This window comes from Canis lupus, chromosome 17, assembly GCF_003254725.2.
Source record: "Canis lupus dingo isolate Sandy chromosome 17, ASM325472v2, whole genome shotgun sequence".
Lineage (NCBI taxonomy): Eukaryota > Metazoa > Chordata > Mammalia > Carnivora > Canidae > Canis > Canis lupus.
The window spans coordinates 39,923,756-39,950,493 of NC_064259.1; the positions used below are offsets into that span (position 1 = coordinate 39,923,756).

General features: G+C 44.0%; 1 protein-coding gene across 1 annotated transcript in view; it reads right to left on the reverse strand.

Moving 5' to 3' along the window:
- Nucleotides 1–26,738, reverse strand: part of TCF7L1 (transcription factor 7 like 1) — a gene marked incomplete at its 5' end in the record, with an annotated part of 159,748 nt that overhangs the window by 129,293 nt on the left and 3,717 nt on the right. The gene's annotated exons all lie outside the window — the stretch shown is intronic.

Consider the following 26,738-nt stretch of genomic DNA (forward strand, 5'->3'; position numbering starts at 1 on the left):
AGTAGTGATGAGGTGAACGATACTTAGAGACATCTATGTGAACTCTAACGTATTGGAAAAAAAATCTCTGTAGTTCCTACTGGTAGTAGTCACAGGTGCTGCTAATGTCACTATGGTTCATTATCTCCATGCATAACTGAAGGAAATGCAAATTTTCAGTTGGTGAGAATGAACTATAATTTTTTTTCCACCCAAGTGTTTGGAACCTCCCTGAATTCTGTCCGTGGTAGACTCCAATGAAGAAGGGCTTCTAGAATAAGCAGTTGATGTGTAACTTCCATAGGAATGAAACACTGCTTCACTCTTCACTCGTTTGTCACTCCCTAACCTGTTTACCAATGACAATGTATGTATATTCCGGAGCACTACCATCACCCAACACAAGTCCTGTCCTCCAGTCTAAATGCATCCACTCAAACTGATGTTTAACGTCCGCATGAGACTCTGGCCTTGATCTTGAGTGGGTGAGGCCCACCCCTCATAGCTCACCTCTCCTTTCAGGCTCGCAGCTGCTCCTGCCACTGTGAGGAAATTAGAGGAATTCTATCCATCTCCGGGGGAGCCTGAACATAAACCATAATCCTCCAAGTGTTCCCAGAACCAGGGGAAGAGACGTCAGGATGTCAACAAGTTAGTGCTGAATGCTGATCATAAACCAGCCCTGGGCTTTGTGCTCTGAGCAATATGAGGGTATAAAGAAAAAAGTATGTGGCTCTACCCATTAAAAAATATAATTAAGGTAGAAAGCTTGGATGATAATAGTTATAAGTTGAACTGTTTATGTCTCCAAAAAGATACACTGAAGTCTTTACCATGCCCCCTACCCCCATTCCTCAGAATGTAACCTTAGATGGGTCTTCACTGAGGGAATCAGTGAAGTGAAAATGAAATCAGTAGGGTGGGCCCCAATCCAGTAAGACTGGTAACCTTATAAAAGGGAGAAATTTAGACAGATACACACAGAGAGAAGACAATGTGAAGAGACACAGAGAGAAGGTGGCCATCTGAGAGCCAAGCGGAGGGGCAGGAGCAGAGCCTCCCCTCACGGCCTTCACAGGGAACTGGCCCTTGATTTCAGACTCCTAGTCTCCAGAACTGGGAGACAGAACATTTCTGTTGTGTCAGCCACCCAGTTTGTGGCATTTTGTTATAGCAGCCCTAGCAAATTAATACTATACATGAAGTTAAATATACGGCCTGGGAAAAGAAGATCTTAATTCAGAGCCCAACATGCCATGTCTCCTGATGTGTGCCACTAATCGGTTTAAAATAAGATTCTGCTCAGAGTCTGCTTCTGGTCCCTGGGAAAGAGGGGAAGGTCCAAGGCCAGGTATTTTAGAGGGTTAGGACTGGAGCAGGGAAGGGCGTTAGGAAAGCCAGGATTGCACCGTTGGTAACTCTACCACTAGCCCCCGACTTACTGGGGGGCCATCACCTCAGCAGGCAGGGATCTTTTTAATCCTTTCATTCAAATATTCTGTGAGGAGTTTTGGCCCAGGGCAGTGGTTTACAAACTTGGCTGCATATTAGAAGCCCCTGGGGAGCTTTAAGAAAATACCACGCAAGCTTGAGCCCCACCCCAGACCAACGGAATCAAAATCTCAGGGGGTGGGGGCTGGGCACGAACATTTTTTAAAAGCTCCCCAGATGATTCTAATGTGCAGCCAAGGTTGAGAGCCACTGGACCCTAATGACCTTTGAGGGCCTTTCCTTCTCAGAATTCGGCGAGAGTGCATTTTGTGTTTATCTTAGTGGTTCTCAGGAGCGTGCTGGGGCTGGCCTTGGGTCTGATTTCTTCCAGGTCCATCTATGGAGGCCTTTCGTGGGTGTAAGTGGAGGAGTAGTTCTGATAAACAGGGGGGATGGTGGCAGAGAGGGAAGGGAGTTTAAAATGCTTTTCATTAAAACATCAATTTAATAAGATTTGCTTAGGAAGTTCTTATGTGCCAGGAACTCAAAAAATGATCCAGAAACAAGCTGACTGCTATTAAAGTGAGAAGTACCACAACTGAGGTACATACGGGCCCAGGGAGGCAAGCCACCCCCATGGCAAGAGAAATTGCCACCAGATATCATTCTAAAGGAGAAACCAGAAAGTCTTCCGTGAGAACAAAAGAGAATGGGAAGGCTTGACCCATGGACTGAAATGATTTTGTTTAGCTAGAAAGAGAGGAGACAATACATCTGCAGAGACCAGGCAAACATGAAAATCGCTGGTTTGGGAATCTGGCATTTCACAAGGGGTAGCCCGATTGAGGTAAGGCAGTGCCAGACTTTGCCGCTCTCTGACCTTCCTGCGGGGGCTGGCTTCCGCCTGGAACCACAGAAGAGCCCGCAGACCCCACCACTGCCCAAGGCAGAGGCTTTCAACCTAGCTATGCACCAACTTCTAATGGGGAGCTTTACATAAATACAAGTTCCTGGGTCCCCTGAGCTAGAGATTCTAGGCAGAGGGGTCAGGCGTGTGCACTTTCAAAAAAAAGGGTGAGGGGGGCCTCCAGGGAATTCTGATGGGCCAGTAACTCTCAACCTTTGGGATACCTCACAGCTCTGATCTCCAAACTTCTGTTTCTTTTCTTTTCTTTTTTTTTTTTTTTTAAGATTTTATTTACTTATTCATGAGACACACAGAGAGAGAAGCAGAGACAGGCAGAGGGAGAAGCAGGCTCCCTGCTGGGAGCCTGATGGGGGGCGGGGAGGATTCAATCCTAGGACCCAGGGATCATGACCTGAGTTAAAGGCAGACGCTCAACCACTGAGCCACCCAGGTGCCCCAAACTTATTTCTGAGGGCAGTCCACCAGGGCTGTGGTCCATCACTGCTGCATTGCAGGGCCTGCCTAGTGAGACCCCTGTCTCCCATGTGGGATTGCTCACCTGACTCCTAGCTCAGCCTGGCCACCAGAGCTGGAGTTCCTGGAAGGATGCAGCCAGGCCCAGCCCTCCTTCCAGCTCTGGCTCCTACTCTCAGGCCAGGTCTTGACACCAACCTGGCTACGGAGCTGCAAACCCTTGGTCCACCGTGTGGAAAATTGTTCTCACCCTTTCACATGGACTCAATCTGCATAAGAGTATCATAAGGGACTTCTTGTTATGGCCTCATGCTTCACGTGTTGACCTGGCTCCCCAGACTTAAGACCACCACCACAGGCGGTCATCCTCTGCTCACCAAAGTCATTCCCTTCCTCTGACATGAACCATCTGCTGCCAGGGGCAGGAAGGGCAACCCTCCAGGCCCAAGGGAGGACTTGGAGCTCAGAGGACCAGCCCCACCCACCCAGAGGCACCTCCCCTTTCTAAGAGCTCAGCTTTTCCCCAACCATAAAAAAACTACAGACCAAAAACAAAAAAAACAAAAAAAACTACAGACCCACTTCTGTCCCCTTCCTACAAGGACCAATCACTTCAAGTTCTGGCACCGACAACCAAATACCCAAATCCCATTTTATAGACTTGATGTATGCTGAAAAATACCCTGAGTTCATTCAAGCCTCCAAACTATCTAAGATTCTGAAAATTTACCAGGATTTTAGGCACCTGCAACCTATCCCAGGACAATCTGTGAAGTCCACACTTCATTTAATGGAAAAAGTCTCTCGTGAGGTGAAGCTGTTATAGTGCTCGGAGGACTTGGGCAGGCGGGGGTAGCAGATTTTTGTCTGAGCAAGGTGGATGGTAAACCCTTTGCTAGAAGGACACGGGCATGTTCCCCAAAGCAAGCCCGGCAAGGGCATTCCAGTGTGTGGGCTGATGGATCGTATGTCTGGTCCTAATTCTTGCATGCCAGCAAGGAGAGGCCAGACAGACCTCGACAGCCACCCCCATCCTACACCAGTTCAACAGGAATGAGGTGTGGGTTCTCAAGGATGTTTGCGAATGATCCTCAGGAATGAAATTAAGCCTCTTAGCTTTTTTAAGATGTACCAAGACTTCAAAAATAAAAGATGGGCTCAAATCTACTGTCAAGAGTTTCCTATGTACGTTTTTTTCAACTCCTTTTTCTTTCTTGGGCAATCTCCAGCTTAGGGTTATTATTATTGACAGCATTCCTTTACACTTAGAATTCATCTGTGTCTTATCACACATAGTTTTGAAGCACTGGGCTAAAAGAAGTGTTTTGACTCTAAGCCGGAAAACAGGGGTGAAAGAGATAAAAAATGTCATGCTGTAGACTACACGGCTGAGGCAGGTGGGGAGGAGGGAGGCTAGGTTAGCACGGGCTTGTCCATCCTGAAGGAGCGATGGTAGGTGTCAGAGGACAGTGCAGTCAGGATAAAGTGCAAAGAAAGATGGGAGGCTTTCCAGAGAGTGGACTTGATGGTCATGTTGTTCTCTTATACCGGTAGGGAGCAATGACAATTCTGGTAAGATGCCCATAACATGGCCAAAAAATCTTTGGGAAGAGTGTTAGAGCAACAGTCGCCAGTGTAAAGAGGGATAGGAGGGCAAACCCCAAAAGGGTAGCATGAGGAGCTTTTAGGGATTTGCAACTGTAGTGGTGGTTATGAGTCTATATATGTTAAAATTCATAAAACAGTAGGCACCTGGGTGGCTCAGCCAGTTAAGTGTCTGTCTCTTGATCTCAGGGTCATGAGATCAAGCCCCCAAGTTGGGCTCTGCACTCAGCAGAGTCTGCTTGGGATCCTCTCTCTCCCTCTCCCTCTGCCCCTCCCCACGCTCACACATGCTGTGCATGCTCTTTCTCTTTCAAATAGATAAAAATCTGGGACACCTGGGTGGCTCAGTGGTTGAGCATCTGCCTTTGGCTCAGGGCATGATCCTGGAATCCCGGGATCAAGTCCCGCATCTGGCTCCCTGCATGGAGCCTGCTTCTCCCTCTGCCTGTGTCTCTGCCCCCTCTCTGTGTTTCTCATGAATAAATAAGTAAAATATTTTTTAAAAATAGATAAAAATCTTTAAACAAAATTCATAAAAATATATACCAAAAACAGTCAATTTTCCTGGACATTAATTTTTTTTTTAATTTGAAAAGAAAACAAAACATAATCTTTAGAGGGAGGAAAGAGACAGCAGAAGACAGGACATGACAGCTTCTTCCCTCATGTGACAGTGTCCCAGGGCTCCACCTGGGCACACGTGCATGCTCCAGAAAGCTCTCTTCGAGCCGTGGGCTCTGAAACCCAGAGAAGAACCAAGTGACCATCAGTCAAAGCACATGGGAAGAAGAGTGAGCAGAGCCAACCAGGGAGCAGGAGAGACACTTTGAGAGGAAACTGGGCCCCTATGCAACAGATGGAGAATCTCAGCCAAAAAGGACCTTGTAAGGGGCACAAGGAAAATTGGTAGGGCAAGGCAGGAGGTTGTCAGTACAGCCTGGCCAGCAGGACACTCAGTCTAGGGCCGGACCTGCTGCCAGGGGGTAGACCAGATGTCACACTTCTCCTTAAGTATCCCCTTTATCAAGGCCTTGGGCCAAGAAGGCCTAAATATGATCTTTAATTTCTTCCAGGCTTCTCCCATCTCTGATGTCAAAAGGCCTACACACTCAAATCAGCCAGAGGGAGGTGCCTGGCTGGCTTAGTCAGAAGAGCATGAGACTCTTGATCTCAGAGTCGTGGGTTCACTCCACTGAGTGTACAGATTATTAAAAATAATCTTTTTCATTAAAAGGAGAAAAAAAAAAAACCTAGCCAGAGGGGAAGCAATGATACAGAAAACAGAAGGAATGCATGAACCTCCCCTCGTACCCCACCAGATATTCCAAAGTACAGACAGCCATGTATGCCCTTCTTGGTCTCCAGGGCTCCTTCTGGAGAGAATATCCCTGACCAAAATGCAAGGAGTGAAGAAAACCCAAAGTGGGGCAGGCATCTCTCCAACTGGGTCTTGAGCAACCCGGAGCAGCCAATGGCTAACTCTACCAAGGCTACAGTTGAGCCTTTCAAGAAGTAAAGCGCACCTCTTTGGACCATAAAGAGGGCACAAACTCCTGAAGGTCAGCAGTTGGTCCAGGGCACCTAGGGAGGCGGGGCAGCTCCAGAAGGACACCAGGCTCCAGGGCCGCCCAGAAGCCACAGGAAGGACGACAAGCCTAGGAGAAGCTGCAGAGGCTGCAGAAACACCAGGAAGAGAGTTTCCTGCCTCGAGCGCCAGTCTCTCTCGTTCCAGGAATCCCCTTTTCCTGAAGCTCACTTGCTGTTATTTATTTATACAAGGCTGAACCCCACCTTCCAGAGCTCCACAAAGCACTCCTCACCACAAAGCCCGATTGTGCTTCCACATCCTCACAGCCAATGCTGAGACAGAAACTTGCCTGAGGGAAGACGGTCTGTACCAGAGATGGAAATGTAGTCAGATTTAAAGGCGCGGTTTCTCCAATGACAGAGAGCTTTGTTGGGATGGAGAACAGCCTTCTAGCAGACAGCGCGGCGTGGCGGGGGTGCCGGCCCATCCTAATGCAGGGAGGCCCTTCACAGGTGAGCTGTGGCTATTTGGTTTTGGACCATCTCCAAAGAACCAGGTCCCACCATGGGCTGACTTAGAAATTAGCATGCTACTCTGCTGTTATCCACTTACAGAGAGGCACAGCCACATTTTATTAAAGCAGGACACACAGATGAAAGATACATCGATAACAGAAAACCCCAGACTGTTTTTTTTCCCAAAAGGAGATAGGAAAACTATTGTCCCCCAAAATTATTCTGGCCCAAATGACAGTAATTTTGGCAATTCAAAACACAATGATTTTTCTTAGGGCTTGCAGTGTGGGTTTTCTCTCTGCCCCAAGCCTCTCAGTAAAAGGTTTGGTCAGAAATTATCCTTAAACAGGCTCATACCTCCTCACAACAAAATACATCCAGAAAGTACCAAAACAGCCCATGGGAAAGTTTGGATCTTGACCATCTGGACAGGTTACAGCTTCATACAGAGTCCTCATAGATGGTCTCCTGGACACCAATCCCAGAAGCATAGAGGGGTCCCAGAGGAGTGGATGGCCTATGTCTAATGCACCCCTGCCGGAGGGGACAAAGGAGGAAAATGAAATCTGTCCACTGGTTGTTCCTCAGTGTGGCTACAGTACTAGGCCAGGCGGGGCTCTGGGTGCTGTCACAGCTGGATCCCACTTCCTGCCAGCTCTCCCAGCCGCTGCCCACTCGGCCAACGCATACACGGCTATGTGGATGGGCCCTCACTTATATGTGGGAATATCTAAAGCTAACCTCCCTAGAGGGTAACTCTGTATCCCCCTTCCTTTCCATAAAATGTTCACTTTCCTCTGGGTCCTTGCAACATTCTGACAAGAGTTCCTCAGCCTCTCATCCCAGAAGGCACCTCTAAAGCCATGTTCCTGGTCTACACAAACGAGGAGTAATTACCACTAATTACCCCTCCTGTCCTCCTAACCCCAGGACCTCCCCTGAGCAGAGAAGGAGGGAGAAAGGAGGGGAAGGCCAGAAAGCCAATCAGGGTCTTCTTTTTTATCCTGGCCCACCCCGCTCCCCACACACCCACCTCGCGGGGGTGCTGGTAGTCCTACTCTCCAGAGAGAGGCCTCTCCAGCACTGCTGGAGGTTCTACAGCTCAGGGCTTCTTAGAGACAAAGCTCTGGCACTTTGGCCATTATCAAACTGCAGCTTTAGAATGCAACCCCTGGAAGGAGCTGAGCTCCCCGGGTCACCCGGTCTTCACTGTTCATGCCACGTCCCTCAAGCCCACACAAGCCACCAGTGTGGCTCAGTGGGAGGTGGTGGCACTTAACAGAAGCAGGACAAATCTGGGTTCTAGGCCAGTGCCTGCCTCTAGAATGGTAGGTGGCTTCAGACAGTCTGGTTTCCTCTAGAATAAAGCAGGAAAAACCACAGTCCCCACAGGGTCATTTCTGAGGATTATATGAGTAAATGTGTGCAACACTTCTCTGGGACATGAAGAACCCTCAAGGAATAAAATTGTTATCACTGCACAAAGCACTATTCAGACAAAAGAGAGACTCAAGGAGCAGTCCTGCTATGTTTCTCACTAGCTCCATGAGATCAGCAACTCTCTCCACCCCTCTGGGCCCAGCTTCCTTCCTTCCTTCCCTCTTTCTTTCTTTCCTTCTTTCTTTTCTTTTCTTTTCTTTTCTTTCCTTTTCTTTCTTTTCTTTTCTTTGCTTCTCTTTTCTTTCTTTCAGATTTTATTTATTTTTTTGTGAGAGACAGAGAGAGGCAGAGACATAGAGGGACAAGCAGGCTCCCTGCGTGGAGCCTGATGCAGGACTCAATCCCAGGACTCCAGGATCACAACATGAGCCATAGGTTGATGCTCAACCACTGAGCCACCCAGGTGTCCGATTTCTTTCAACTGTAACTAAAATCCAACTAGTATCTCCAAGGTCCCTTCTTAAAACACACACACAGACACAGTCACACACTTTATTTCAAGCGTGTATGTAGCATGGGTTGTTTATCAGGGTTTCTCAACTACAGCACAATGGACATTGGAACCACATGATCTGTTGTGAGGACCCATCCACACTATATTTTAAGAGGTTTAGCAGCAACCCTGTCCTCTACCCGCTAGATGGTAATAGTTCCCCCCGCCCAGTCGTAACAATGAAAAATGTCTCCTGACCTCGCCAACTGTCCCCTGGGGGGCAAAACTGCCCCAGTGGAGAACTAGTCACATAGACACAAACACACACAGGTACACATGCACACGTGCACACAAACAGAATAATATGACGTCTACTTTGACAGTGAAGAGCTAAGCAGGGAGAGAAGAGGGAACCACATTTCCAGGTACAGAGTCCTTGCACTGTGCTCAAGGCAACTTTACAGAGACTAAGACCACAAATATACAGTTCTCGTGAGTGTCTTTGCATCTATAAAACAGTTACTGTGCTCATAAAGACTGCCTGCAGACTTCATTTGGCTCGCACATAGAGAGCCCTATTTAGTGCATAAACTTGCCAGGCCAAGCTCCCCTGGCCCAGTGCAAAGTGCGCTCAGGAACTTGGCCTGCGGGAGAAGAACACAGGGGGTTCTGTGTGCTGCCTCCCTGCACACTCACCTCGAGATACTTGAGGAAAAGGAAGCCGCCTTGAGGCACCAGGCGGTGGTGGGTTATTCTTAAGGAAGAGGGCAGCTTGCCACGTTTGTGCTTCCCTTTGACTTGACGTGTTAGTGGATTTGACGAAACTTCGATTTTCCCAGTTCAGAAGAGCTAGTGGCTTGGTAGACAAGGCTTGTGTATTCACGGACACGAGACCATGTGTACACACTCACCCGCTAATCGAAGGAAAAATGAACAATGATCATAAAGATGGAACATAAAGGTAAATGGAGGAGGGGATGTGAACATCTACCTTAAAGAGAGGTCTGTTTACCCCCAAGTGTTTAAAAACAAGAATCCTGAACTTCCTTCCTACCTTATTATGACTTATTTGATATTTGTTTTGGGGGTACCTGGGTGGTTCAGTCCATTAAGCATCTGCCTTCAGCTCAGGTCATGATCCCTGGGTCCTGGGATCAAGCCCTACATCAGGCTCCCTACTCAGCGGAGTCTGCTTCTCCCTCTCCCTCTGCTCTCTCTCCCTCTGCACACCCCACCCCGTCCCCTTCCCCCTCCTGCTCATGCTCTCTCTCTCAAATACATAAATAAAATCTTAACAACAACAACAAAACATTTGTTTTTAATTTACCCAAGATCATAATCTTCACTGAGGACCACATATAAGCCAAACTTGAGCTTGAGAACCAAGCTGGACCTTTGTTCTGCCTGCATGAATTAGTGTACAAAGGGGCATCTGATTTCTCCCTCCCCTAACAATCTGAGACATTAGTCCCTATGTATATAACTAACCCTGGTAGAATGGGCTGCAGCCAGGCCTGCACGTAATGGCCCCTAAGACAGGCCTCAGAAAACTAAGGATCTAATCCTGGGCTGATTCACTTGTTTGCCACAGAGACAAGTTATTTCAAGTACTGAGCCTCCTCTTTAAATACACTGACAGCTCCCTGCTAGCTGGATTCATGGAGTAAATTAAGTAGAATTATGAAGAGCTACAGATTTCTAGTTATTCACACTGAAAATTAGATGGTAGCACAGACCCATCCATGGTTCCCAAAGTGGGTTTTAGTGGAACACCAGTCCCATGAGATGCCACTTGGAAATAAAGCATTCTGTGGTTGCTTCATTCATCCATTAAATACTTACTAAGGGCCTTCTAGATACCTGGTGCTATAAATACAATAGAGAACAAAACAGACCCATTCCCTGACTTCTTTAGTAAGTTTAGGATCCAGAGACAAGTATTAGACAATTACTAGGCCAGCTCTTTTCCAATAGTAAAGAGAGTTCATAGGGCAGCCTGGGTGGCTCAGCTGTTTAGCACCACCTTTAGCCCAGGGCATGATCCTGGGATCCCGGGATCAAGTCCTGCATCAGGCTCCCTGCATGGAGCCTGCTTCTCCCTCTGCCTGGGTCTCTACCCCCACCCCCTCTGTCTGTCACTCATAAATAAATAAATAAATAAATAAATAAATAAATAAATAAATAAATAAATAAAATCTTTAAAAAGAGAAAGAGAGGTTGCTCCTACGGGGAGCTGAAAAGACGTAGCAAAGGAACCACATCTGAGGCTGGGAGGTGGAAAGCAGGAGGGGAGACTTCTGCTGAGCCAGAGGAATTCTGCACAATGCACTCCCCTATAAGAGATTCATGGTACACTGGCATGTGAAAGCCAAGAAGTCCTCCAGAAATAGAGCTGAACACATCCTACCTATTAACATCCCAAGGATGTTACTCTGGGAAATGCTGATAGAGGCATTATTGTTCTCATAGCCTACAAGAACCTTCCGTATGAAACAAAAGCTCTTGTTCGTATAACTGGAAAACTATGTGTCCTCTTAGAACAGCCAAAATATCTTGGAGTTGCTAATGTAATTCTAAAGTATTTTCCTTGGCACAGACCTATAAAAACATATGGCTTCCACAACTGCTGACAGATGAAGGAAAATTCGCAGCTACAAACCAGTGGGCCAGAATCAAAGGTCTACCTCCAGCACAGGCATCTGCTTTATTTTTGAAAAGATGTAAGTACAGCCTAGGGGCACCTGGGTGGCTCAGTTTGCTAAGCATCTGACTCCTGATTTTGGCTCAGGTCAGGTTCTCAGGGTTGTGAGATGAAGCCCCCCATGGGGCTCCATGCTGGGCAGAGAACCTGCTTAAGATTCTCTCTCTCTCTCTCTCTCTCCCTTTGCCCCTCCCCACTCAAAAAAATATATATATACTAGGACGAATTGAGAAAACTTTCAAAAAAGTAAAACTAAGATGATCAGTCACCAATGATCAACTTATCAAAGATTATACCCTGAAACATACCAGAAGTGAACAATGATTGCCCTTGCTGGCCTAAAATATCCAGGAGGAAGATAGATTTTGCTTTTTATTATGACACATAAAGAAGAAAATGTAAATAAATAACAAATATACATGTGCAGATTTTGTGTATAAAGCACTGTGCTAGGGGTGACAGTGATCAAAAGGAACAGATGACAGCCAGAGTCCTTAAGAATATGGGTTCTAGGGATCCCTGGGTGGCGCAGCGGTTTAGCGCCTGCCTTTGGCCCAGGGCGCGATCCTGGAGACCCGGGATCGAATCCCACGTCGGGCTCCCTGCATGGAGCCTGCTTCTCCCTCTGCCTGTGTCTCTGCCTCTCTCTCTCTCTCTCTCCGTGTGACTATCATAAATAATAAATAAAAAATTAAAAAAAAATCTTTGTGACTATGAAAGAGGTCCTAGGAATATATCTAAATATGGCCTTGGCCTCAGCATTCAATAGAAATCTATTATTCAGCTTTGGTTTCAACCTTCCGAAGGCCTGAATTTCTGCCTGAACAATGATCGTGTGGTCAGAGGGTGACCAAAATATTTATTTAATGTAACAATGTGAGAAATATGGAAATGAAGCATGTTTGGATTCATCATCATTATCCGAACATGCCCCTTCAAAAACAGGAAAGCATTTTATATGTAAAGTTTATTTTTTTTAAAGATTTTATTTATTTATTCATGAGAGACACAGAGAGAGGCAGAGACACAGGCAGAGGGAGAAGCAGGCTCCATGCAGGGAGCCTGATGCGGGACTCGATCCCGGGACCCTGGGATCATGCCCTGGGCCAAAGGCAGACGCTCAACCGCTGAGCCACCCAGGCGTCCCACATGTAAAGCTTAGTGGAAATCTCCTTATGAGCTTTATCTCTTGAAATGTTAGCAGTTGGCAGTATATGTTATTTTTTATTGGAAGGATAAAACATAAGCATGAAACATTAATCTTATATAGAAAACTATAATGTACAAATACAATTATTAAATAGATTAATTGCATTAATATTACAAGTACATTGAAAAAGAACAGTATATACTTTTTGAGCAAGCATTTATCAATGTTTTTAAACTAGAATAGGCAGACTATATTCTACTTCTAAACTTTATAGAATTGCATGGCATGCTCCTAACTTTAAATAGAATAAGCTTTGGAAATAATATATGCACCCTTAGCATTCAGACTATGGTCTCTAAATAACGTATTTCACTAAAAGGAATCAGAGCTCCTTCTAGAAATAGCTGGTCTGGGAGAGGAAAAGCACGAGATAAGCCTGGAACATCCTACCATAAAAGTATGCAGGGAAACATCAAAGACCACTAGGATTATGTCAAAGAACTCAGGAGCCACCTTGAAGAGGCTTCCACTAGCCAGAGATGGAATGATTAAAGTAGCAATAAGAATATATTCGTCAGAGCACCTGGGTGGCTCAGGTGGTTAAGTGTCTACCTTCAGCTCATGTCATGTTCCTGGGGTCCTGGAGATCGAGCTGCACATTGGGCCCCTGGCTCAGCAGTGAGCCTGCTTCTCCCTCTCCCCACTATTCTCTCTCTTAGTCTCTCTCTCTCTCAAATAAATAATATAAATAGGGGGATCCCTGGGTGGCTCAGCAGTTTGGCGCCTGCCTTTGGCCCGGGGAGTGATCTTGGGAGTCCCGGGATTGAGTCCCACGTCGGGCTCCCTGCGTGGAGCCTGCTTCTCCCCCTGCCTGTGTCTCTACCTCTCTCTCTCTATGTCTATCATGAATGGATAAATAAAATCTTTAAAAAATAAAAAATAAAAATAAAAACAAAAAATAAATAATATAAATAAAATAAAAAAGAATAATACTTGCAAATGTACTGAAACATATGAATAGGTTGGAATTCATAATATTTTAAAACATAATTTCACTGGTTACCTTTGCAGGTTATAAGAAACCAAATGGAAAACTAGTAAATAAAGAGAAAGAATCAAGCACTTAAATTGCTCTCCCCCATATGATCTACAGGAGTCAGCACACTTTTTCTATAATGGGTCTGATCCTTCCAGTTCTGTGGGCCAAATATAGTCTCAATGGCAATACTCACCTCAGCCCTTGTATTGTAAAAGCAGCCAGAGACAATATGCAAACGAATGAGCACGGCTGTGTTCTAGTTAAACTTTATTTACAAAAGTAAGTAGCAGGCTGGATTTAGCCTGTGAACCTTAGTTTGCTGACCTCTGATCTAAGGTAACTAATAGTTCATGAGGGACTTTCTCTTTTAAAAATAGTAGAGACTAGGGGCCCTTGGGTGGCTCCACTGGTTAAACATCTAACTCTGAACTTCAGCTCAGGTCATGATCCCAGGGTCCTGGGATTGAGGCCGGCTTTGGCCTCTGCATTCAGCAGTGTCGGCTTGAGGATTCTCTCTCTCTCCCTCTCCTCCTCTCCCCATTCATGTGCACGTCCTTTCTCTCTAAAATAAATAAATAAATCTTAAAAAAAAAAGGGGGTGGGGATCCCTGGGTGGCGCAGCGGTTTGGCGCCTGCCTTTGACCCAGGGCGCGATCCTGGAGACCCAGGATCAAATCCTACATCGGGCTCCCAGTGCATGGAGCCTGCTTCTCCCTCTGCCTATGTCTCTGCCTCTGTGTGTGTGTGTGTGTGTGTGTGTGTGTGACTATCATAAATAAATAAAAATTTAAAAAGAAATAGTATAGCTCAGCACCTGGGTAGCTCACTTGGTTAAGTGTCTGCCTTCAGCTCAGGTCATGATCCCAGGGTCCTTGGATGAGTCCCACCATCTGACTCCCTGCTCAGTGGAGAGTCTGCTCCTCTCTCTCCTCTGCCCTGCCCCTGACTTGTGCTCTCTCCTCTCTCCCTCACTCTCTCTCTCTCTAATAAATAAATCTTTATTTAAAAAAGTATAGCTGATAAATAAAGGAGGAATGACATAAGTTATCACCATTTTGAAACTGCTAATGTAGTAATGGATGTGAGCGATGATCATTGGTGGCTCTAATTTCAGAGACAATCAGAGCTTAAGTGTCTCATGATATAAGGACAACATCTACGAAAGAGAATTGCAAAAATAAGTTAAAAGGTAGAGAGAAAAAGAGAGGGAGAACCCTGAGGCTTGATCAAGAATCTAAATCCAGGGAATTCCCCTCTACTTGTTGGATGGGATGCCTGAATCATATATCACTTAATAAAGCCAATTAGATTTTCAAATTAAGAGAGAAAGAAAAGAAATGAAATGAAAAAAGAAAAGAATCTAAATCCAGCTAACCATCTTCAGGAACTATAAGGGACAGAAAAACATGTTACAGGACATCTTAAGGTTGCATTTAACAAAACCCAGACTGTGATAAACTCCACAGGAGTCATCAGATAAAAACCTAAAAACTAATTAGGAAGTTCTTTACATCCTATGAAGAATGCAAAGGAGGATGTCAACTTTGCTACCTCAGTATTTCAGAAGATTTCAAAATCATGTACTACACTTTCTTGATAAATTACCTATAATCCAGGTATAATAAAGATGAAAACTATGAAAAGAAGAAACTTGTCATTAAAAAAAAAAACAGGGATCCCTGGGTGGCGCAGCGGTTTGGCGCCTGCCTTTGGCCCAGGGCGCGATCCTGGAGACCCGGGATCGAATCCCACATCAGGCTCCCGGTGCATGGAGCCTGCTTCTCCCTCTGCCTGTGTCTCTGCCTCTCTCTCTCTCTGTAACTATCATAAATAAATAAAAATTTAAAAAAATAAATAAATAAATAAAAATAAAAATAAAAATAAAAAAAAAAACAACAACACTCATCTTACTTAGTATTCACAAAGATGCCATAGAGCATCACAGAAACAATCTAGGTGCTGACAGAGTTGTGAAATTATTCTTCTTGCACTACAATGTCAAACTTTCAAAACATGACCATCAATTTGGTCACCACAGAGTAATAATCGTTTCTGGCAAGAAACATCAATGGATACTAAAAACAATGGGTGAAAGTTTGATAAGAAATGGGTTTTTTCCTAGTCACAAAGTATCTTCCCACAAGATACTAATTACAAAGAGGAAAGATAGTAACTTCCTTGGAGAAATCTGGCAGATGTAATTTTTACCAAGTGACCAAAATTAACATCAACTGTAATGGGAAAAATAAGTGGTGCTTCCTGAGAAGCAGAGAAGAACATGGTAGCAATAACAACTACGTAGTGTTCATGCCTAAAACATAGAACCTGAATCTATTCATGAAGAAACATCTGGGGAAAAAGCAAACTTCAGTCCTTCTACAAAATAAATGGCTTGTAATCTTCAAAATTCAAGAACACAAGCCAAACTGAAGAGCTGTTCTAGACTGAAGGAGACTAAAGAAAAGTGTAACACATGACCTTGGCTCATCCTGGACACCTCTCCAAAAAAAATTTTTTTTGAGATTATAAGTAATCTATACAACCAATGTAGGACTTAAATTCACAACCCTGAGATCAAGAGTCAAAGGCTCCATGGAGTGAGCCAGGCAGGTGCCTCCCAAATTCTTATAAATGTTTTCTTTTGCCACAAAAGACAGTGGGAAGACAAGTGGCAACATTTGAACAAGGTCTATAAATGAGGCAATAGTACTGTCTCTATGTTAATTTCTTTTTTTTTTTTAATAAAGATTTTATTTATCCATTCATGAGAGACATAGAGAGAGAGGCAGACATAGGCAGAGGGAGAAGCAAGCTCCCTGCAGGGAGCCTGATGCGGGACTCGATCCCAGGACCCCAGGATCACAACCTGAGCCCCTAAGACAGATGCTCAACCACTGAGCCACCCAGGTGCCCCTCTTGTTAATTTCCTGATTTGATAACTACATTGTAGTGATGGTCTTTGGTTTTAGGACATACATGTGAAGTTATCTGGGAGTAAGGGAGTACTGCATTTGCAACTTACTCTCAAATGGCTCAGAAATAAAGTTATGAAGAAACAGAAAGATAAAGAAAATACAGCTAATGGGGCTCCTGGGTGGTTCAGTCAGTTAAGCAGCTGCCTTCAGTTCAGGTCATGATCCCAGAGTCCCAAGATTGAGCCCCACATTGGGCTCCCTGCTCAGCGGGAGTCTGCTTCTCCCTCTACCCCTCACCCAGCTGTCATGCTCTCTCTTTCTCTCTCTCACTCTCTCAAATAGATAAGTAAAATCTTAAAAAAAAAAAAAAAAAAAAAAAAAACAGAAAATATAGCAAATATTAATGTTTAGAAAAATCTAGAGGAAAATACATGGGAATTCTTCGTACTATTTTGTACTTCTGTGTCTGAAATTATCTCAAAGTAAAAGCTTAATATTATTTAACATATATATTCCATATATTTGAACTAACAGTATATGTATCATTCTATTGACAGCTATCTGATTAAGAATTCACACAAATGGCAATTCTGTTACAGTGATACGTAACTCTTTCCAAAGGTAACTGATAACCATATAAATTCAAAACCTTCACTAAGTACTAAAAGCTGATGTGCTAATTACATTTGTTGAAGCATTTCTGGTTCTCCTAGAACTATATCATTTAATCATTTCCTATAAAAATATTTTCTAATTCTGCAAGGAAACATTCGCTTATTAAGATATTGGTTAAAATTTTTGGCCACTAAACATCTTAATAAAGTTGTAATACTACTATAAATTATTTTAGTGACATTTCTCACTTCTTTTTACATCCCAGAGATTCATTCTATGATGCATTTAGTCTTAGCCTCGTGCAAATCCTGGTTTTAAAATGCAGTCTATTCAGCTAAAATGTTAATTCAGTAACCTTCAAATACACCATTATCCCCATTTTGCTGAAGAGTGCCCTGGGGCACCAAGGCACAGAGCCAGACCAACGCTGGGCTGGGATTCAAAGCAGAGACCAATCATGGCCAAACTCAAGTCCCAGACCCCTTCCTCTATACTGCCTCCCCAAGGGAAAGGAGTGGCCTGTCAGTGGGGTGTGCTCCTCTATCCCTCAGACCTTGGGCTTCTCTCCACACAGTTCCTCTCTTCTCCTTCAGTGTCAGATACAAGAAACTGCTAATTTAAGGGCTCTCCCCAACTCCAGATGCTCTCAGCATCCCAGCCCCTCCCTACATTAACTCTTCATACAAGGGCCCTGTCATTGTGATCCATTTCCCTGTCCAGGAGTCAGCGCCTGAGTCTCCCACCCTGACAAGCATTTTATAACAGAAAAGCTTATGTTGCAAAGTGTTTTTGTGTCATGTATCTTTAACACTTCTACTCTAATACCTCTTCTCTATGCGGGCCTCACAGAAAACAGTCAGATAATATAATGGATAAGCAGAGACCATATCCATTTTACATAGAAAATAGTATTCAGGGGCGCCTGGATGGCTCAGTGAATGGAGCATTCAACTAAGGGTTGTGGGTTCGAGCCCAATGCTGGGTGTAGAGATTGTTGGAAAATACTTTTTTTTTCTTTTTTAAAGATTTATTTATATATTCATGAGAGACACAGAGAGAGAGAGAGAGGCAGAGACATAGGCAGAAGGAGAAGCAGGCTCCCCGTAGGGAGCCCAATGTGGGACTCAATCCTGGATCCTGGGATCACGCCCTGAGCCAAAAGCAGACGCCCAACCCCTGAGCCACCCAGGCGTCCCTGGAAAATAAAATCTTAAACAAAGAAAAAGAAAAGAATATTCATGCATGTACAAGCAAACAGGACTGGTCAGGAGTAGGAAGAAGGCAATAGATCAAATCAACAGATGCACGTGACAATATTTTATATCATGGTATCTAAGGAAACAAGTTTACCACCTCAAGATATGAGAAGAAAAACACAAGGGAAATTGGAGGAAACAGATTAAATGGAGCTGCAGAGCACAGAAAAGCAAAGAAAGATCAGGACGCAATGAACACTGTCTCTGAAACTGTAGAGAGACCAGCCATTCAAGCTATGCCCACCCCAGCCAGTAGCAGCGATTCAAAGTGCTTCCTATGGGAAAGAATTGGAGATGCCACCAAAATGAATAAATAGAGATGTTACACCTCACTCCTCTTTTACTTGTACACATCATTTCTTTGTGCCTTGTTCCAAAGGTAATTGTCACATTAATTTGGTTGTCAACTCTCAGAGAGACACTCTAGCACTGTGGCTGGAATGATGGCTCTACCACTTTCCAGAAAGAGGACTCTCTGGGTCCCTCACTTCCACTGTCTCAGCTTCCTCCAGGATAAAACAGATCATGATATAAGACGTGCAAGCATTCAATGTGGTCACAGTTGTAAACAGTGTGATATACAGAGCCCTGGAACAGTGCAGGTGCCCACAGGGCTGTTTTTTTAAAATGCTGATGTTTAAATATTCATGCTATCAAACATTCAACAAATGTCTGTGAGTCACGCATTTTAAGTCTAGTGTTATGGTTTATTTTTTTTAAAAGATTTTATTTATTTATTCATAGAGACACAGAGAGAGAGAGAGGCAGAGACACAGGTAGAGGGAGAAGCAGGCTCCAATGCAGGGAGCCCGACATGGGACTCGATCCAGGGTCTCCAGGATCATGCCCTGGGCTGCAGGCGGTGCTAAACCACTGCGCCACCAGGGCTGCCCTAGTGTTATGGTTTAATAAAGAAGTATTTTGAGGTGCACTTTCTCTGCAACACTGCTTTCTGCAGGGCTCATGGTAGATCCCCTTGAGTAGTAGAGACAGTAAAGCTCAGTGATGCAACTGAGCCCTACTCCTGTTTCAACCCTCATAACTAATCCTGGCAAGCTCACAATCTCCCTGAACTTGTGCTCTTGAGGCTCCTCACAGGTGAGGCAGGCTGGATGCTCCCTTCCAGCTCAGAGGGCTACAAGGTGCCCAAGCAGGGTCCTTACAGAAGAATCACGGGGAGGAATACCCAACTGACCCCTAGCAGGTATGTGTTATAAATCCATCAAGACCTTAGCAACCCCGATTAATCCTTTTTTGGGATTTATGAAGGATGTAGTCCCAAACATCAAAAATCATTACTGCCAACACATCTGGACTTCTAAACTGATCAGCTTTTCCTACCACTTATTCCTACTTTTGTTTTTCTTCCTCATTGTTAAAATTCATCCTTTTTTCTTTTAAAGTAAGCTCTATGCCCAACATAGGACTTGAACTCATAACCCTGAGATCATACTCCACTGATTGAGCCAACCAGGTGTCCCTAGATCATGTATCTTTTTAATCATAGTTACCTTTCATATCTAAGTCTTTTTGTTTTCTACACTTTTTTTTTTATAGATGTTCCTGTAAATAATGGCCCCATTCACCGTATGAGATAGAAGACATTTATCTCACAAGATCTGGTCTCTTGTAATACCCAGAAGGACTTAGCTAGGACCCCAAGTGCCTCCCCCAACTTCTATAAGCCATACTCAGAAGCCCTTCCTATTGGGATTCCTGGGTGGCTCAGCAACTGAGTGTCTGCCTTTGGCTCAGGGTGTGATCACAGGTGCAGGGATCGAGTCCCACATCGGGTTCCCTGCATGGAGCCTGCTTCTCCCTCCTCCTGTGTCTCTGCCTCTATGTTGATCATAAAATAAACACAACTTTAAAAAAAAATCTAAAAAAAAAAAATATATATATATATATGGGATGCCTGGGGTGGCTCAGTGGTTGAGTATCTGCCTTTAGCTCAGGTCATGATCCCAGGGTCTAGGGATTGAGTCCCACATGGGGCTGCCCACAGGGAGCCTGATTCTCCCTCTGCCTATGTCTCTGCCTCTCTGTGTCTCTCATGAATAAATAAATAAAATATTTTTTAAAAAACCTTCAGGGCAGCCCGGGTGGCTCAGCAGTTTAGTGCCACCTTCAGCCCAGGGCCTGATCCTGGAGACCCAGGATCCCTGGGTCAGGCTCCCTGCATGAAGGCTGCTTCTCCCTCTGCCTGTGTCTCTGCCTCTCTCTCTCTCTCTCTCTCTCTCTCTCTTCTCTCTCTTCTGTGTCTCATGAATAAATAAATAAATAAATAAATAAATAAATAAAATCTTTTTTTTAAAAATCTTCAAAATAAATAATTTTTTAAAAGAAAAAAAATTAAAATTAAAATTAAAATAAAAAAGAAGCCCTTCCTATTAATCTTTCAACCATGCAATTGTTTTCAGAAAGAGACCACCTGAAAGGTAATTTGGGAAGTAAAAGAAAAAGCACTGAATTACCTGAATCCTAATTTCAAAACATCTTACACACACACACACGCAAAGAAAGGGGAATAAGAGACTAACACATTCTCTGCAATTCCTAAAATAATTCTGTGTGTAAATGTTCAGTATTTATTTCTTTAATAGTCAATTTACTGAAATAGTTATAAATGACTGGTACTGATTTTTAACTTAGAGAGCTTTAAAAAGGCCACTTATTTATACAATATTTTATAAAATAAACAATAAGGACATAATATTTGCACACTTGGTTCGCCAGAGCTTGGTTTATTAACCAAACTATGTTGTAATACAAATTGCAGGGGTAGCAAGCAAGTTTACTCGTCCCATCTTCTTCTACACCAAAGACACACTTACGTATTTCTCCAGCCCTCCCCAATTTTAACAAGGAAAAACCGCCCCCGAATTCAAAAAAATTCTGTTAGTAGATAACCACTTTTTTTCTCCAAGGAGGTTACCGTGTGGTGGTGAAGTTCTGTGGGCCGCCCACTAAAGGTTATTTAAGTCCTCTGGAGTTGAGTCCTGGTAGGATAACTTAAACCCTAGCCATGCACTTAGACAACTGTTTATTTGGGAAGGTGCATTCCCAGGTCCAATTTGCTAAGTCGGAACAAACCAACCCACCCTCCACCCCAACTGATAACTCACATCAGAATTTCTGAACAGAGAAACAAAGGTCAGCTGTCCTCCCAATAGGAGGAGGAGTTAGTTACATCAGGCATGTGAGTAGTCACAAGGGTGGAATGGGAAGACCTAGACTTTAAACTCACAACCAAGTTCAAATCTTTGCACTGTCAATTACCAGAAGTGTGACCTCGAACGAGATACTTGACCTCTACTAATCTGCCTGCACAGTAGCAAAATGGGAATAACAAATAACTACTTCCAAGCAGGTTAGAAGCTATGAGAAATATTAAGGTTTTAGCAGCTACTGCCAAGTGCTTTCCAAATAGGGTGGAGTTATTTACACCCTTCAGGAGCAACAAATGAGAGCACCTTTACCATACATTTGCCATCATTTAAGTCTTATTTAGACAAAACACTGGGGCACCTGAGTGGCTCAGTCAGTTAAGCATCTGCCTTCAGCTCAGGTCATGATCCCAGGGTCCAGCTCTCTGCTCAGTGCAGAGCCTGCTTCTCCCTTTCCTCCCAACTCATGCTCTCACTATCTCTGTCACTTTCTCTTTCTCCAATAAAATAAATAAATCTTAAAAAAAAAAAAGACAGAACCTCTGGTAATTTGGTGGAGGAAAGAAAAAGATTTTCATTATTAGCATTTTTTGACTACCTGGGAGACTAGACTGAACATTAGTTTCACATATGTGGTTGTTATTTGTAGTTTCTTCTTTTGGGAATTTTTTGTTTATCTTATGGTTACTCTCTACAATTATGGTGAACACTTGGGGCCTTGTTCCTCTTGAATGAAACAGATTTCTTTCTTTTTATTTTTTCAAGATTTATTTGAGAGCGCATGCATGTGCACACATGTGCCTGGGGAGAGGGGCAGAAGGAGAGAATCTTGAAGCAGACTCTCTGCTGACATTTAAAAAATGCTACAGCAGCACAGTTTGAGAGTCCGAGTGTGAGTTCATTGCCTGTCCAGAGGATTCTAGGTAACTAGAGTTATCACCCCTTATCACTTTCACAAAAGCTCCTGCAAAGGGCCATGTTTAGGAAAACATTTTTATGGTTGTACTTTCAAAGTCTGAAATGTATTTCTAACCTGTTTACTTTCCCATGAGAATCTGTAGGCTATATAATGAAAAGATCTAAGATTCTGAAATTTATTTAGAACCTTAAAGGTATGTCAATTGAGGTAACTCAGAGCATCTCTGACACCTTATGAGTCTAAGAAAGCAAGTCTACATTACCCAGAGTGGTTCAATGAGCAGCACATACAGTACAGAAGAGAAAAGGCGAGTCCCCTTCACTTCCCTAGTGTTCCCTTCATTCCTGAATGCCAGGGTTTTGGCAACTGCAATTTATTTCATTGTCCCTGAAATCCAATCCAGTTTGAGAGAAGAGAAGACAATAAACATAGGACATATAAAAACCTCCTCTAAAAATATATGATCAGATTAGCCTATTTGGACATTTTCTACACTCTTTTAAGCAGCGAGCCTCCTTTCCCATCCCAATTATCACATCCCAGTATCTGCCCCTGACAGCAAATGAGTTGTGTTCTTTTTTTTTTTTTTTTTTTTGAGTTGTGTTTTGATTCCCATCTTTGCCCTCCTTCAAATAAGCCAGCTGCAGACATTTAAAAAAAGAGGAAACATTTGCCAGGTGTGCCCTATCTTTCGATCAATACACAATGTTTCATTATTTAACTGTAGCTAAAAGTTCCCAAAGTTTTTGAGTTTTCTAATGGGGTGCAGACTAGCAGCTTGCACTACCAAAATGTCCAGGACTCTCACCCTAGCCAACTGGCCCTTGGTTTGAGAACACCAAAGCTATCTAGCCATCCAATGCACTTGCCCCTCAATTTCTGCCAACTTCACCTCTGCATTTTTCCACATTCTCATCTTCAACTCTTGGTCTACTCTGTAAAATTGGGAGAACATCTACTGCTGAGTGTCCTCCATCAATGAAATAAGACTGCCTTCTGGCATCCCTGGGTGGCTCAGCAGTTAAGCATCTGCCTTCGGCCCGTGGTGTGATCCTGGAGTCCCAGGATCGAGTCCCACGTCGGAGTCCCTGCATGGAGCCTGCTTCTCCCTCTGCCTGTGTCTTTGCCTCTCTCTGTGTCTCTCATGGATAAATAAATAAAATATTTAAAAAATTAATAATAAGACTGCCTTCTTCCCAGTTCTAGCCCCATCGCCTCCTCTTGTCTTCTCCCCCATTCATCTTCCACCCTACCCTCCTGCCCTACAAACAAGCTCCCATTCCAGTATCCCAAATATACTTTGCTCCATGGCCTTGGCTCTTCCTTCCCCCTTGCCATGGCCAAACTTCTTAAATAGGTTGTCCAGAGTCTGGTTTTCAACATCTCCCAGGTTACGGTAGACAGAGGCAGACAGGAGAGGCAGCTTGCCACTGGGGGCATCTAGTGTCAGGTTCTGGCTCAGTGAGGAACCGACCACTCCCTGGGACCAATCCACAGCACAGCATCCGGGTGCCCAAACTAGGAAGTGCTGAGCTAGTATCTCTGCCTCCCTATCTTTATCAACCCCACTCACCTGGATTACTTGTTTTACTGAGCACCAGTAACTTCCTAATTGCTAAATTCCCAAAGCTCCTCTTCACTCCACCATCTTCTTGTCCCCTCTCTTTGTGGCATCTGACATTGAGGACTAGCTTCCAGGATGTCACAGGACCTAGGCACTCCTCTTACCTTGGCAAAGGCTCCTTTCCATGCTGCCTCAGTGACTTCTTTCTCTACTCTGAGCATCCTGTCCTGGCTCCCTTGCATCACCTACCTGCTGCAATTTCAACTATCCACTCATCATCCCCTCAAAACCTATGCATCTCCAATGAACCTTAGCAGTTCCTCCAAATGAAAGCCCCTCACAGCCTGTGTGAATTCTGTAATGGCGGAATTAGTTTGTGAGTATCTGTCCGGCATGGGGCAGGCAAAGATGGCACACCGGGGCCCCACCTGGAAGAAATCATTTATTTCCCCCAGGTCACCAAGGCTCAGACAGCAAGAGTCAATTGCAACATCAGTCACTTTCTGCCTCCAGTTACTACCCTTCCCACATAAATTCAAGCAACCATTCCAGTCTTTCCCATCCTATCCTTCCTTTCCATTCAGATACTTGTGGGCACTTTTCACCCCACCCCAGACTCCTATGAGTCTCCTAATCCTCACAGCTGCTTCCAGGTCCTCTCCCTCCAATCACTATGATCTAAGCACACATACCAGTCACATCACTTGCCAGCATAACTTTCAATTGTCCTCTGCTGCATAACTTTCAATTGTCCTCTGCTGCTTCTTGATTAAGACGGGATTCTTGGAGTGACGGGATTCTTGAAGGCCTCCCATGCTCTGGCCTCTCATCTTTCCAGGCAAATGGAGTAACTTGTATTACCCCAAACAGCCCTGAACTTTTGGTCTCCCAGTACTGGCTTCTACCTCATGATTGGGGTGCAAGATGACTATACTGTTTACCTTTTTTATAATTAACAAGAATCACTTTGAACTAATGAATGACTAAGTTTGGGGACTAGTTTGGGTTCTTTGGGGTTTTTTATTTTTATTTTTAGATTTCATTTTTAAGTAATCACTACACCCAGTGTGGAACTCGAACTCACAACCTTGGGATCAGGAGTCACATGCTTAATAGACTGAGCCAGCCAGGCACCTCAGAGACTCATTTGAAACAACCTCCTCTCCCAATGTTCCTTTATCATGCTAGCCCAGAACAACTTTTCTATTTTCTTTGCTCTGAAAATTGTTTTCTGGACTTTACGGACTCTTAACATAGACTTTCTATTCTGCGTTAACACCACTTCAATTTTTAAGACTGTAGAGCAAAGCTGGGTTTACTTCATCCTATTTCCCACTGCCCATGGCAGATCCTCCATAAATATCAGATGAGGTTGAGGAGTTATGAATTCATCTTAAAGGATGCCAATCTAAATTTCCCCAGTTGGAAAAGTTCAGTCGACTCTAAATTGGAATATCTAAGTAGGGCAGCTGCATATTTGGATTATTGCATCTTTCAAAGATTTACTCATCGAAATTATTTTTTAGGTCCCAATTTTTTTGGCAACCTTGGACATCACTGTAAAGCCAGGAACACTACATTAAAGGTTAGATTTTTGTCTCCTAGCCTACCTTCTCCTCAAGAATCCCAAGATGTGGGGCACCTGAGTGGCTCAGTGGCTGAGTGTCTGCCTTTGGCTCAGGTTGTGATCCAGGGATCCTGGGATAGAGTCCCACATCAAGCTCCCAAGAGCCTGCTTCTCCCTCTACCTATGTCTCTGCCTCTCTCTATCTCTCATGAATAAGTAAATAAAATCTTTAAAAAAAAAAAATCCCAAGACGTGAAATCAACGAAGAATGAGTCGAACCTGTAACTTTCTAAAAGTATCTACCCAATGGAAAAAGCCTGATAGCGTTCAAGCACCCACCCCAGAGTTTATCACCAGTTGTCACCCTAGGAATCTGAGTGCCAAAATTGTAACAGCTCAGGCAGGGCCCCTGCAAAAGCTTATTCCATGTAAAAAGCCCTCCTTAAACCCTGAGTTAGGGCAGCTCGGGTGGCTCAGCGGTTTAGCGCTGCCTTCAGCCCAGGGCCTGACCCTGGAGACCTGGGATGAGTCCTATGTCAGGCTCCCAGCATGGAGCCTGCTTCTCCCTCTGCCTGTGTCTCTGCCTGTGTGTGTGTGTGTGTGTGTGTGTGTCTCATGAATAAATAAATAAAATCTTAAAAAAAAATAGAATCTTAAAAAAAACAACAACAACAACAAAAAAAAAAACCCTGAGTTATATTTAGGGGGAAAAAAAAAAGACAAGTTATATTTAGATGAGATGGCTTTACAGAATTTTACCAAAAGCAGCATGTTTATACTGACCTTCCAAAAGAAAAGGATTTACTTATTCGCTTTTACACACAATTCCTCAAGACAGACAACTTCTCTATCTGTACACAAGGATTTCTGCTGGGGTTCCTTGGTGTCAGGAAGAAAACAGGAGCATCCGGGATACTCGCAAGACTTGCCATGGGCAGCAGTGGGATATGAAGGACTTAAAACAAGCATACATTTGGAGAACAGAACCATCTCCTACAGAAACCTGAGTTGAGCTGATCGGAGGAAGGCACCAGCAAGTGATGCTTGAGCTACAAGGGAGTAGCTCTTAAATGTAGAAACTGGACCCAAACACCACAGACTCCCTTAGCAATTCTACCCAGAACTGTTCTTTCCCAAAATGTCGTCAGTGCTCATGTCATGGTCAAACTACTCTCTACCAGGTCATAGTTAAGTCACCAAACCAAATTCAGCATTTTCGGGTGGACTCTTATTAATTAGTCTTACACTATTTTTGACACCCACTTTCTTCTGGGTTGGCTTACATTTTCCAAACAAAAAACTAGTCAACAGCACCAAGGTGGTTTAATAAATTTGTGAAGTCTTTTCATGAATGAATATATAATTTCAGGGTGGCTATTTGAAGGAGTGAAAGTCGGTTTGTGGCGGTTATTCATCTCTTCATAGGCCACAGGGTCCCCAGGGCTCCAGAGGAGAATGAATCATGGCTTGGAGGCTTGGCACACACCCCAGACTAAGGGGACCTCTTCTCTAAAGAGCCTCAGGAAGAGGCCA